This window comes from Neovison vison, chromosome 2, assembly GCF_020171115.1.
Source record: "Neovison vison isolate M4711 chromosome 2, ASM_NN_V1, whole genome shotgun sequence".
Taxonomy (NCBI): domain Eukaryota; kingdom Metazoa; phylum Chordata; class Mammalia; order Carnivora; family Mustelidae; genus Neogale; species Neogale vison.
Window position 1 is genome coordinate 13,175,296 of NC_058092.1, and position 15,186 is coordinate 13,190,481.

Consider the following 15,186-nt stretch of genomic DNA (forward strand, 5'->3'; position numbering starts at 1 on the left):
ATATTGGGGTACAGAGAGTCCTCCAGTCCCTGCAGTGCTGAGCACACCTGCTTTTACCACCCAGGAGCCTTCTGGCATCCATGCTAGCTCCCATAGAGGAGCCGGGCTGGCAGGAATTGGAGTATAAATACCCCAGCTCCCTCGCCCTCTGTAGATAAGAGCCTCAGGATATGGCTTTAACTGAGTCTCTCCAGTCTTCCTGCCTATCTTTCCATCTGCTCCTCCTTCCTTCTGGAGACTGTGGAGGAGGCAGACCCTCCTTTCCCCTCAGACCTATTTGCTCTCACCTCCTTTAGGACTTCACAGGGGAGACTGCCCGGGTCTGGCACCAACCACTTGCCCCTATCTCCTGGGTGGATCCAAGCAGCATACAAATGGGCTCTGACATCTCCCATCTTAATAGAAGAGCTACTTTCACATGATTTGCCTGATAGCACAATAAATAAGAACCACAAATACACTTTGGAAGGTTAAAAACATCACCCACATACAATGCATCTTTGTTTGTAATGAGTGTCAAAGCAGTGTGGTATCTTTGTGCTCCTGAAAACACTTTATCCTCCAAAGATTTGTGATTGTTTTTCCTGCAGTCATGTTCATGCTATCACGGTCAACAATCTTTGCTTTGTAGAAAATATGCAGGCTAGCTTTAACCTGGCCTCAATTTGAATCATAATAAATTCCAAGTGAACTCTCAACAAAAACAGCTTCCTGTTACAGAATGCTTCTCATTTGATCTGGAGGAGCCAAAAATCTTGGATTGTACCTAGAAACATTTAAATCCATGCCTGGTATCTTTTAACTACTCAATTTTACCTCCCAAGCCTGGTCTCTCTCCCCTGGACCATGCTGTGGGGCAGGGCCAGGGGCTGAGGACAAATTCAGAAAGGATCAACTCCAAGAAACCCCAGGGAGGTAATGTCTTTAGTACAAGTTGTCTTTGCCTTCTATTTACTTATTTATTTATTTGACAGAGATCACAAGTAGGCAGAGAGGCAGGCCCCAGCGGCGCGGTGGGTGGGGGGAGGCGGGAAGCAAGCTCCCTGCTGAGCAGAGAGCCGGATGAGGGGCTCAATTCCAGGACCCTGGGATCATGACCTGAGCCAAAGGCAGAGGCTTAACCCACTGAGCCACCCAGGCACCCCTGTCTTTGCCTTCTTAAGCATATTTTTATGTGTTAAAATGTACATAACACAAACGTGACCATCATAGCCACTTTAAATTATATAACCCAGTGCTATTAAGTACATTCATGGCGCTATGTGTCCAGCTTTATCTGACTGCGAAGGATACACAAACATTAATTGTAGATTATCCAACTGGAGAATTACACAGAAGCTCAAAGAAGACAGTAGCAATCACTCCCACTCAGAAATTATCAATTATTGCTTTGACTTTTTAAAAAATTTCCAGCCTCTTATTTATTCTCCATAATTTTAACTTTTTTAAAAAAAAATGGCATCTTCCTCTGTTCTTGCTGCCTGACCTGCCTTTTCTCCTATCAGAATATTGTAACTACTTTCCAGTAAGATATATCAGTCCATATTATTTATTGTGGTAAATATACACAACATAAAAGTTACCATTTTAACCGTTTTTAAGTGTACAATTCAGAGGCAGTAAGTACATCTGCATTGTTATGTGAATAACACACCACCATCCATCTCCTGGACTTGCTCATCCTCCCAACTGAAGCTCTGTACCCACTAAACACCAACTCCCCATTCCCCTCTCCCCTTGCCCCCAGCCCCCACCCCAGAAGAAAAAGTTGCCTCTAACTTCGGAAAATATTCCTCCCAAAGATGAGGAAGTTCTCTGCTCCATCAGCACAGATAATTGGGAATGTGCCTTAGGCACAAAAACACACTGGTTTTCATTCATTCTGGAAAATGCAGGAAAGAACCCAGAGTCTGGCTCAGCAGGATGCTTTGGGGCTGAAGAATCAATAGCCTCCTTCTCAAAGACGCCAGGAATTCCCTCCTCATTACCACACGGAGAGACAAAAGGGGAAACCTTTTCTCTGTTCTCTATAAACTTCCTCCATCCTCACGCTAAACTAATTACTTTTGGGGCTTTAACAAAAATATAGTTTGGAAAAGGCCAAGGTATAAACCACGTTAATGATTATGTTACATTATGGGTCCTAATTATGCAATTACAGGCACTTACAGGAAGGCGCAACTGAGGCGCATTAATTGCATAGTAATGATCCCCGCAGGGTGTGCACACCCTGGACAGGGCTGTGTTTAAGGGATCTGAAGCTGCAGGTACACAGTCGGGATGAGGACAAGAAGTATAGAAGGTTGGAAGACCAGGGCTGGGGGTCGGTAAAGGAAGGTCTCCCTTCCTGGACATAGGGAGGTCAGGGCACGGAGTGACAAGACCAGCAAGTCAGCACAGACTGACAGCCATGAGTTCTGCCTTCACTCATCAGGGGTTTATTAAACTCCTGCTCCCTGAGAGGCAGCTACATTATGACTGTAAGTGGGTTGGACACATTCTCCTGGGGAAGCCGGGAGTACACTGGTAAGCAGGTACATAAAATAATGGCAGATTGACATAAGCTCAGAACAGGAAACAAATGTCTTGTGATGGAGATGGGGGACATATGTCATAGTTCTCAAGGTGACTTCTTGGGGGACGCGGCATCTAAGCTGTGATATGAAAGATGAGAAGGATTTGACCGGAGGATAGGAGGAAGGGGAAGAGAGAGAAGTGGGGAGGTAGCTAGGGAGGGGGGAGGAAGAGAGAGAGGTTGGGGAAGAAGAGAGACAGGGAGGGAAGGGGTGGGGAGAGAGAGAGCATTCTGTGAGAAGGGGATGCAGGAACCAAGGTCCTGTGTCCTTGCCCCAAAGAAGGCCAGAATGACAAGAAAGGTAGTGTGAGGTGGGGACCAGCCAGGTCATGTAGGGCAATGTCAATGGTCCACTAGGATAAGAAATTTGGGTTTTATCCTCAGCCCAGTGAAAAGCTCTCAGAGGATTTTGTTATGCCTCCTCTGCTAATAAATCTTTTCTTTCAGAAGAGCTTTAAATGCACAGAAGAGTTGCGACATGATAGAGAGTCCCCAGAGAACACACACCCCGTGCCCCCGTTATTAACATCTTATGTTAATGTCATACATTTGTCACAACTAAGGAACCAACACAGACACATCATCTTAACTAAAGTCCATACTTTATTCAGATTTCCTTAATTTTTACCCAATGTCCTTTTTCTGTCCATGGAATCTATTTCTATCCTTGGATTCCATCCAAAATGCCACATTCCTTTTAGAAGTCCTATCTCCAGAAGCTCCGCTTGGCAGTGATCATTTCCCACACTTTCCTTGTTTTGGATGACCTTGACAGTTTTGAGGATTCCTAGTCAGGTACTATGTCCTTCAGTTTGGTTTTGTCTTGGGTTTTTTCTCGTGGCTGATGAGTTACTCAACTGGGATTTTTGGAAGAAAGACCATGGACGTACAGTGCACCTCTCCTCACATCGTAGCAAGGATACATGACTTATCAACTGTTGGCTTTGACCTTGATCAATAGGCTGAGGTAAAATTTGTCCGACTTTCTGTGGTAACCTAGCCCTCTCTTCCCTCTTCCCATGCTCTGTCCTTCAGAAGGAGTCTCCATGTGCTGCCCACCCTTAAGGGACAGGAAGCTCTGCTCTACTGCCTTGATGGGGGACTATCTTCATGAATTATTTGGAATTCTTCTGTACAGGAGATTTGTCTCTTCTTCCCCCATTTATCTGAATAATTACCCCAAAAATTATCTGCTAGACTCATTGATACTGACGTTGCACTTTGTGTTATATTCCAATACTATATTATTTCTTTTGTTGCTTAAATTATCCCAGCTTCAGCCACTAGGACCTCTTTCAGTTGACTCTTGTGTCCCTTTGAGACATAGCTCCACCATTTTGTTTCTGAGCCCTTTGGTATTCTCTGGCAGTGCAAGACCTCCCAGGCTCATCTATAGGTTCCCTGCCCAGTCCTAAAACCCACATTTTCTCTAAGGAGTCCTAGCTCCTTTTATTAGAGAACAGTATTCAGAACCGAGATCTGGGCACGGGGTCTGCAGAGGTGTCTAAGCACAAGGGTGGGCATTATCTGATTTCAGTTTAAAGACATCCCTCCGGGGACACCTGGGTGGCTCGTTGGTTAAGCCGATGCCTTTGGCTCAGGTCATGATCCCAGGGTCCTGGGATCGAGTCCCGCATCGGGATCCTTGCTCAGTGGGGAGCCTGCTTCTCTCTCTGACTCTGCCTGATGCTCTGCCTGCTTGTGTTCTCTCTCTCTCTCTCTGACAAATAAATAAATAAATAAATAAAATCTTTTAAAAAAATAAAAAAATAAAAAATAAAGACATCCCTCCGGCTGCTTGGGGGAAATGAGGGCAGGGAACATAGTGGTAGGAAGCCAGAGAGGAATTGGGGATACCAGCTAGGAGGTATCATGGTTATTCAGGTGAGAGGTGTGGGTACCCACTTGGACACTCGGAGTTGACATGAAAATTATTTTAAATTGAAGACGTCTGAGATTAACAGATACAGAAAGAAACCTTCTTGGAGCTTTCTTTATCTCACTAAAAGCAGAAACTTCTGGGAGTGAAACTATCATAAATTCCTTCCTCTGGGGGAGCTTTATGGTCATGAAAAAGATGGAAAAGACCACTCACACCTGCATAAACAAACATTATCACATATTTCCTTATCTCCTGTTTATTCCCTTAGAAATCCATTTGTTTTTTCCCCCATAGAAGCCTCTTCTCTCCCTTCCCTATCCAAAACTTCAGCCACTTAGTGAGCTCCTTTTCCTGGAAGCTCCTGTTCTACACATGAATAAATTTTAGGTTTTTTTCTGCTGTTGATCTGTTCTTTGTCCATTTAATTTGCATGCTCCCAGGTACTGAGACTAAGAGGTTTTTCTATCCTGACAGAGGCAACAGATCTGAGCAACACTAGGACACAAGGTCAGCTAGAGATGAGTTCTTGCTTGGCGATCGACCCACCAGCCTATCCCTCTGTCCAGCCCTCCTTGGCCCCCTGTACCATCCCTGGACCCCTCTAACAATCCCTTTCCCTCCACCTAACCCTGAATTGATTTCTGTTGCTTACAAACAGGAATCTTAACCAATACAGTTTAGCAACCTCACCACCGACCTCAATGGTGGAATCCTAAAAGATAGGGTCTGGAGCTGATTCATTTTACCTCCCCTGCCTCCCAGCTTTAGCCCAGAAGCCAGAACAAAGGGCCAGGCTCAGAAAACGCTCGTTGAACTGGATTTGCGCTATTCAGTGAACCCAACAGTTGGCTGTATAATGGAACGCCCTCAAGCAAGCTGCAGGGGGCACCTTGGTAACCCACTTAAGAAAATAAACTGTTTGCAAGTTCTTTCCCCACATTCATTTGCATGGAAACAATTAGTGTGCTAATTAAAATCGAGTCTTATCTATTCCTTAAAGTAAAGCCCAGCAGGACCTCCAGTTGGCAAGATTTTGTTGGCAGAAAGTTCGAGGCTCTCCGGTAGTAGGAAAGAAGGCATTTTCACTTCCCATCAAATATTTAATAATCAGGTGGCTGCAGAATTTGGCGGACCCTCCCTTCAATGGGCTCGCATGAGTGAAGTTGGTGGGAACATTTTAACTGACACCCATACCCCAACTCAAACGAGGGAAGATTGGTAATACTTCTCCCAGCCTAGCCTGGCTGCAGTTGCCTAACTCCATAAAGGAAGAGTTTGTTGCCCAAATTAATAGTATAAACAAGATTTCAGAAGGGAATGTTTAACCTACTTAAGAGAACACACTATTTTCAAGCAATTAGTACCGTTTGCACACAATGAATGAGCTAATTGCAGATAAGCCTTACTTCTGCTTTGAAGGAGGATCCAGCAGGACTGGTACTTGGCAACACTTTGCCAATGGTTAGTTAGTATCGCCACATGTTCTGAAAGAAATAATGTTGCAATTCACTGAAAGCAATCCCCTATATTCAGATTTCTAAGTAATTCTCAGTAATTCTCGATAGGTCTTAATGCCAGCATCTATAAAATGGGGTAATACCCATCTCAGAGAGCTGTTGTGAAGAGTTAATGAATGTGTTCATGACCATAAATGGCAGCTAAATGTACTCTGGCTGTCCCCCAAATTTGGTCAAATGAGGACAGATTCTGGGCTCAGCTGCTGTTGGGGGCTACCAGGCAGCCCACTGAGGATGAGCTAGCAACCACTGTTTTCATAAAAAACAGCAACTAGCCTTTGCCTGGGCTCTGCTATGAACTACCCAGGCAACTTGGAGCCAACCTTCCCTCCTTCAAGCAAATGAGCTGGGTGAATCAGCCGTGTGGTTTTGAACTCTTCTTGAAAATGATTTTCTTCGCTCACTTCGATTCCATTCGGGAGGAAGAACTTTTCCTCCACCTTCTTAGGGGTGTGTCAGGGTCCTGCAAATTAAACTAACAAAAGGCATATTAGCTGGAGGGAAAGAACAGAATTGTTACTAATGGATACGCACTGGGAGTTCACAGAACAGAACAGAAAATCAAAGAAGCACTTAGACTCAAGGGTTTATGTATTCTTTTAACAAAGGAAAATGGGGCTTGGACTTCCAGGGACAACAAATTGTGGGTAAGTGATGAAGACATACACAGGAGAAGCTAACAGAAGATAAGGGCTATTTTAATAAGGTCTGTTTATGCAAATTGATCTCAGTGTCCATTCCCAGTATTTGATGATAAGAGTTGCTCTTCTCTCCCCTGTACTTGAGGTGAGGGGGTGGAGGGCAGGGGATACCTTCCTCACAGGGAAATTTCTGTCCTGCTTTCAGGCAGATAAGGTGAGGGCAGAAAACTCTTCCCGCATCTGTGGATTCTCGATTGCCTTCAGCTCAAAATAATCCTTACTCAAAGTGGCATGTTTGGGGGTGACATATTCCAATCTTCTTCAAGGCCAAGGACTCACCACAGGTGTGGCCCAGAGTTTTACTAACTGAGAAAATCTGGTCCAAAGAGTCCTCCTGCTGAGCCTCTCTCTCTCGACCATGGAGTGAAATGTGAACCCAGACAGAAAACATTACTCTCTCTGTCTTCACTCCTCAAATACCCACATTGATACTTGGGGCAGAATTAGTTATTACGATGAAGGTTCTAATTCCATCATCCCTTCTCCATTTATTAATTGGATTTCTTCTGTATGACCCTTCTCTTCTCAGTGATTTATTCACGCATTTATTTTTATCAATATAGACTCAGTGATTCCTATTTAAGTCAATGCATTTTAATCTGCTACTAACATCATTTATTTTGATACTCAAAAGGTCCCAGATCTGACCAGTTGTGGTCCTGTCAAGCTGGCTTGTGTCCTTTTTGACATTTTTGCCTCACATTTGGAGCATGTCCTTACTTTCTAGCACAAAAAGATGTTCCAGCTCATCTCGCCCTTTTCCAGCCCCACCTTTGAAATCAGCCATTTCTCCAAAGATCCCTTATTCCTTTTAGTGGAAAAAGGCATTTTGAAACCAAGATCTGCGTACTAGGGTCCTCATTGCTTTTGGGATGCTGGGGCTGTCAGGCCCTCAGTGACCAGATGCATTTAATTCTATATTTATCTACCTATCTCTGTTGAAAACACAAGTTACATGGATACCTCTGATTCCAATCCAATGTCAGAGAGTCTATCCTAACTTTTCTCCCTCTCCATATCTATAACTGCTCAGACAGTGAAAAACCTCCCATTATCCTCAACATATTCAATGACTGGGTCAATTCCCCTGTACACAACCATCTCCCATTACCACGGGTGCTCATGCATGCCGTCTCTCCCACCATCCTGCCAAGGCTGTCACCCCAGGTCAAGCCCCCACAATCTCCTCCCCCAGGCAAACACCTTCTTCTCTTCTCAGGCTCCAACACCTCCCACCAGCTGCAGGACCACGAACCCCTCTCTCCCTTGCAGACACCTTGTCTGTGCCAACCTGATGGATTCCGGATTACATCATTCAAGAATGACAATGGGTAAGAAGGAAGCTGTGAATTGGAATCCTAATTCTGACAATGCGTTCTGCCCTAAGTTGGATTCTTGAGAAGTAGAACCTGCAAGCAGAATATGTATGTATGTAAGTTATTGAGGAGGTGTCCCTAGGAGACATTTGCAAGAGGGTAAAGGATGCAGAATGGAGGAAGGATAAAAAGCCATGCAAGGGAAGAGAAAGCTGCGGTTGGATCCATTCACAGACGCAGCACGGGACCTGGGGGTGGGTAACCTAATTGCAAAAGGAGATCCGGTGGGATGCCAGCAGCCTTTGCTACTCATCCATTTCTTCTTTTTATGAAGAGAGCAAATATTTCCATTCTGTGCGCTCTAGGACTATGTGTCCAGGATTAACTGAGTTTTCTCCAAAGGACCAGATCATAAATATTTTTGGTTTGAAGGCCATATAGTTTCAATCACAACTACTTACCTCTGTTCTTAGAGCTCTCAGGTGGGCATGGGCAGTATGTAGGTGAACGGGTGTAGTTGGGTTCCTACAAAACTATATGTACAAAAATAGGCAAAAGCCCATATTTGGTCAATGGGGATAAGTGCATGAATCTCTATGGCCCCTCCCTCCAGGCTGTGCATCCGAACAAATTCAAGTACTTTGTGGTGACCAGTTGCTGAATGCTCTCTCTAAAACACCAAGGTTGTTGTTTTTCGAGGCCTAAGCAGGACCACCAAACAGAAAGTGACTTGAGGAAATGAAATCAAGTGTCCTAAATTTTCTTAAGTTTGGGATCTGGAACCAGATTAAGGGGCAAGCTCTTTAACAGGCCTGAACTTACCAGAATAGGGAGATGATGGAGAAAATTAAATTGAGTGGCTTATGAAGGTGACAACATCATATGCAAAAGAATACATTGGACCCCTGACTCACACCATATACAAAATCTGACTCAAAAGGGATCAAAGACTGAAATTAAAGAGCTAAAACAATTAAAATCTCCTAGGAAATCACAGATGAAAATCTTTGTGACCTTGGAGTAAGCAATGGTTCCATATATGTGACACCTAAAACACAAGCACTCAAAGGAAAAAAAACGGTAAATCAGATTTCATCAAAACTTAATACTTTTTGTGTTAAGTGACACTATAATGGTTAACTTTGTGTGTCAATATGGCTAGGCTATGGTATCCAGTTATCTTAGCAAACACTGGCCTAGATGTTGTTGTGATAGTATTTTGTAGATGTACTTAACATCTATAGTCAGTTGACTGTAAGTAAAGGACATTACCTTCCACAGTGTAGGTGAGCCTCATCTAATCAGTTGAAAGCCATAAAAGCAAAGCCTGAGGTTTCTGGGAAAGAAGAAAGTCTACCCCAAGAATACATCATCAGTTCTGTCTGAGTTCCCAGCCTGTTGCCCACTCTATGAATGTCAGGCTTGCCAGCCCCCACATTTGTGTGAACCAATTTCTTAAAATACATTTCTTTTTTATCGCTTGTGTCTCTCTGGGGAACTGTGACACAGACGCTGCCAGGACAGTGAAGAGACAATCTGCCGAATGGAACCAAATCTTATATCTGATAAGGGTTTAGGATCCAGACTATGTAAATAACTCTTATAACTCAACAAGAAAAAGGCAACCCAATTAAAGATGGGCAAAGGGTTTGGACAGACATTCCTCCAAAGAAGATATGCAAATGACCCTCAAGCCCATGAAATGATGCTTGGTATCATTAATCATCAAGGGAATGTGCATTCTTTTGGGGAAAGTTCGTTGAGCTTCCTGGATCTCTGGGTTTCTAGTCCTCATTCAATCTGAAAGCCTTTTGGCTCTATTTCTTTAAGTTTTTTGCACCCTCTTCCCTTCCTCCTGGGTTTCATATGTTAGGTCACTTTCCTATAAGGTCACTAGTTCTCAATTTTTTTCCTCTTAAGTCTTTCTTGGTGTACTTTTTTTTTTTTTAAGACTCTATTCATTTATTTGACAGAGACCACAAGTAGGCAGAGAGGCTGGCAGAGAAAGAGGGGGAAGCAGGCTCCCCGCTGAGCAGAGAGCCCGACGCGGGGCTCAATCCCAGGATCACGGGATCACGACCCAAGCCGAAGGCAGAGGCTTTAACCCACTGAGCCACCCAGGCGCCCCTTGGTGTATTTTCTTATAAATAGTTTCAGTCGCTCTGTGTTCACAGTCATTAAGCTTTTCTTCCATTATCTAATCTGCTCTTAATCCCATCTAGTGTTATTTTTCATTGCAGATACCTTAAGACTCACCTCCCTGATTTCCCTTCTCTGGAGGGATCTGTGCTGCCTGTTTCCAAGGGCTGAAAAAACATGGCTGCCATGAATTTTGTCAAATTTTCTCACTGTTTCAGATGAGAAGGGTTAGGGACTCTGGTCCCTGCTTCTTCATTATGGCCAGAAGCAGAATACAAACATGTTTTAAAACCACCACAGTAAACTGTTTAGGTTGGCAAATGAGGACCCAAGAAGCCGATAACTGACAAATGAGTGGGCACTCACCAACTTTGAGGTGTGAGTTCTGCTCACTGCCGAGCCTTGCTTTGTCGAATGGGGTGTGCAAATTTGAGGCTCTGAGCAGATGGCTCAGAATAAAGACTCAGTGCCACCATCAGGAATCTTCCTCTGCCTACCGCCCGAGTTCAAATTCTCTTTGAAAGAAAGATTGGACAGTTACAGGAATAATCGCCTTTAAAGGGTCACAGAACTATTAGCCTGCTCAGGACATGCTCGTGTCTCTATCTGATCGGTTAGAATAATAGGATCCGGGAAAGCCTGGTTTCTAGGCAATCAGCAATGACAGTTCTCATTTGGTAATCTGTCTCCTATGCCAATTTGATCATGTCACTGGTAACTGTAGCCATTGTCTGGGTATGGTCCAAGCTTCTGCCTGGCCTAAGGGAACACCCCTGGAGATCGGGCATACCTTTGGCTCCAGCCATACCTAACCTCCCTACGCCCTCTCACCTACCATCAGTCCTGTTTGAGCAGTGTCTGCTTACATGACTTCTTCCTTATTCAGAGGAATTCCCCTTTATAGAGCTACCCCAAATGATAGTAACAACGCCTACTTCCATGTCATTAAAATAAGGGGATTATGGAGGGGAGATCAGTTTTAACAAACAAGCATCCTATTGCAAGAGGGACAGCAGGCATTCACAACTAAGGCATTCTGGGTCCACTGACCTGGCCTGGTGGGGCTTGCCCCCTGCCATTGTCTTGAGTTGAGTCAGGCTGCCTGGTTCATTGACCCTAAAATCCTACCAGAAGATAGGTCAGAAGTTAAGTCTCAGCCAGATAAGGATAATATGAGCCTTGATCCTTTAGATCAACCCTTTTTTAAAAAAAGATTTAATTTATTCATTTGACAGACAGAGACACAGGGAGAGAGGGAACATGGCAGAGTGAGTGGGAGAGGGAGAAGCAGGTTTCCCGCGGAGCAGGGAGCCCAATGTGGGGCTCGATCTCAGGAACCTGGGATCATGACCTGAGCTGTAGGCAGATGCTTAACAACTGAGCCACCCAGGCACCCAACACTTAACCTTTAATTCCTAGAATAATCAGTATAGTACAGGAGGAGTCAGAGAACACTTGGATTCAAATCTTGACTTCCCTACTCACCAGCTTTGTGACTTCAGGTGAAAGTCTCTCTCTCTCTCTCTCTCTTTTTCTCATTCTCTCTCTTGGCCTTGGAGATTTGCTTGGAACATAAATGAAGATGACTTCAGCCCCCTCACAAGGTTGTTGTAAGATTAAATGAGACAGTGGGTGTGAAGCACTCAGCCCAGTGTCTAGCCCATGAAAACCACTTACTGAATATTAGCTATTGTAGAAGCTGGAACGGTCCATCCACACTGGTCACAAGGCTGTGGGGCTTTATTGCTGATGTGTCCAAGCGCCTGTCATCAGATGAGACCTCAGCGGGACCTCTGTCTTCAGCCTCTCAGCACCGTTTATATAAAAAGACAAACAAATTCAAGTTTCTCTTGGGCGCCCAGCACACGAATTAGTTCCTACATGGACTCTGAACACTTTCTCTGATTGAATAAGGGAAGGGAAACTCATCTGGCTGACTGTTGGGCTGGCCGTTTCCTGCAAGGAACTCGTGCAAACAAGGAGAGGGGAAAATCTATATCTGAGCTGATTTCTGAGGAGCGCAGCCAGCCAGCTCACTGGCCAAATCTCCTGGGCTAGAAATGAAAAAGGAATGTTTTTTCTCTTGTCTGCAGGAAATAGTCTGCCTTCAGGCCTGGGTATTTCACCAGGGTCAGCACTGGATCCCACACTTGGCTGGTTTGGGGGAGTCTCGATCTTAATTCCAAATCTTTTTCTCAACATTAACACATTGTCTTCATGAATGAAGATTTATTTTATGGCTTCCTGTTGAGATGAGCATTTCAGACAACTGCCCCTCATCACTGGCTAGTCTGGGTTGGTGACAGGTTCCTCCTTCTCCAAAAGTCTGATTAGCAGGAAGGTAAATGTAAATGATGTTGGGGGTACTGGTGGTTTCACAACTCCTGGCCAAAAAAAAAAAAAAAAAAAAAGGCAGAAAGTTTGCAGTCGGTTTCTCCTTGTAGCATTGGTTGGACCAAGAAAAAAAATTTTTTTGGAAGTTAAAGATAGAAGAAAGAAGAGTGATCATTATTCTCTCTCTCCTGCTGGCCAGGACATGTCTTAGATCATCAAGGGGCTGGCGCACACATAAGCCTCTTGGCCATTTCTTTGACCAGCTGCACAACTGGCTGATTTGGGGCTGGTTTGAGAACCATTGATGGCTGAGGTATGGATGTGCCTGGAAAAGGACAAAGGCTTATCTGCTCAAAAGTAGAAAAGAAAGTCTAGAAAATGATGTCATGATTGTTTCGATATACGCTGTGTAGAGCTTTTATCTCATATCCCCACTTTAAGAACTTGGTAGGCAAGACCCTTCTCAAAATCATAGTAGCCTAGTCCAGTTAGCATGGCTCCTGGGCTTAGAGCTTGGTTTGAGCGCTGCACTGAGGAATTTGCAAACAGTTTGTTCACAAGGGGATTGGCCACCATGCCCGTGCCTTTGGTCCACACCACTCAGGCATAAGTGATACAAATTCACTTCCATATACACTGACTAAGAGCCTCCATATCTAAGGCTGGATGGGCAGTGTGTATGTGTCTCTTTGTCTGGTAGGGGATGAGGTACAGGGATAATAAATAAAATGTAGACACTGTCTTCCAAAACTCATCTCTGGAGACCATGAGTTGTTTTTACGATACTCCAAGCTGAGACAAATAATAAATGATATCAGATTCTTCCCTGGCATCCCCAGGGCACTTAGTGCTATCTTATGGAAGCACAGGAGACATGAAAGGAAGAAGAGACATAATTTGGGGACCTATTTGAGATATTGTCCACAGCTTCCACCTCCCCCCCACTTCTTTCCTATGTCATCCGTGCAACCAACACATCACCCACAACCCCCAAAGGTACAGCAGCCAGTCAGCCAGAAGGTCAATGTTAATGAAAGATGCTATCTGGAAAACCAATGCCAAGCCAAGCTGACACAATTAACTGTATTTGGGTTCCTTGAGGTTTGGCAAGTGAGGGTGGGGTGCGAGGAGAGTTGGGGAGGGGGGTGTCCTCTTCCGAAGCTTCTGGAACAAAGAGGGCCATTTGGATGTCTTCCAGTTAGCGACAGCATCTTTGCGAGGGGCTATCTAATTAGTGCCTGCCCAGCTTCCGAGAGACGGCTGCACATGGCAAATAAGCAGGGATGCTCAGTTTCCCTTAGCTCCAGCCCGTGAACTTTCAGGATGTCGACAGCTTCAGACTCAGCCTCTATTCTAATGCCAGAGGGTGTTTTTCCCCAAAAAAGTGCCATTTGCATCATGGCATTTGGAGTGCAGTTTAATACTGCTGTTGACATCCCAAATATCCCCAGAGCCGCTTAAGAAGAGTCATTAGTTCTCTGAGGTTGATGGGGAAAGAAGAAACATGGACACGACAACAAACTTCCTTTTTATCTGGTTTTTAAATTTCCAGTGAGCCAAGTTTACCTCTGTATGGTCGTGAGCAAGGAGATTAACCTGGGTGAGCCTTGATTTCCTGTAAAAGAAGGTTAATAACACACACATCCTGGAGGATCGTTGTGAGAATCTATGGCAGGGATATAGCTTGATAGGTACTCAAGAAGCAGTAAGGGATGATTAACACTGTGACATTGACAATGACACTGCTGCTGTTGCTGATGATGATGAAGAGGATGATGGTGGTGATGATGAAGATGGTAGTAATGGTACTTACTTCCCCCACAGTGATCTTGTTTCCCAGAGTGAGAAGAATCAACCACGTGACATAAAGAGGAGCTCTTGGCTGATGTGCCCATGGACTGGAGTTCACCGTACAGTGAGGCATAATAATGATAATTACCACGTGTAAAGAATACCTTTTCAAAGGACTTTCACATGTATTATCTTGCTTGGACCATTCCATTGCTCAGTGAGGAAGTTACTGTTATTGCTCTCAGTGTACATATGGGAAAAAAAAAAATGAGACCCCATTTGCCTTGCCTGAGGTTCCACATTTGGTGAGGGAAAAAAACCAGGTCTTGAATATAGGCCTTGAAACCACCCATCTGATGTTCTTCCTGTGACTCACGTGTTGCCTTGCAGGCACTTCACGGAGTACAGAGAGAAGCTTAGTACATTGACGGAGATCCCAGTACATGGAATTTATCAAGAAAGGAGCTCAAGAGACAGGGACCTGTGACAGAGTGGGCCTCTGTGACCAATGATGTCAGCCCAAAAGGGGAGATAGGAAGAGATAAGAACATAGGGAAAAGCCAGAATTCCAAAATACATTTAAAGAAATTGGCTTTGTTATCTCTTGCTACATAGCAAGCCACCCCAAAATTAAGTGGTTCAAAATAACAACCATTTTACGTTATCTAGCAATCCTGGAAGCTGAGAAGATGTAGGTAGTTCTACTCCAGGCAGTGTTAACTAGGTTGCAATCCATGGCAGGGGTAGATAAGGCAGAAACACCCAAGATGGCGCACTCCATATTGACAGATGATGATGATGTCTGTTGGCTGAGATCACAGCTGGAGAGCCTTGGTGCGCCGCTCCATGGCTTGGGCTTGTCACAGCTGAGCAGCTGGCTTCTGAAAACGAGGACCTCAAGGGCTAGGCATTACCAAAGAGAGAAAAGAGA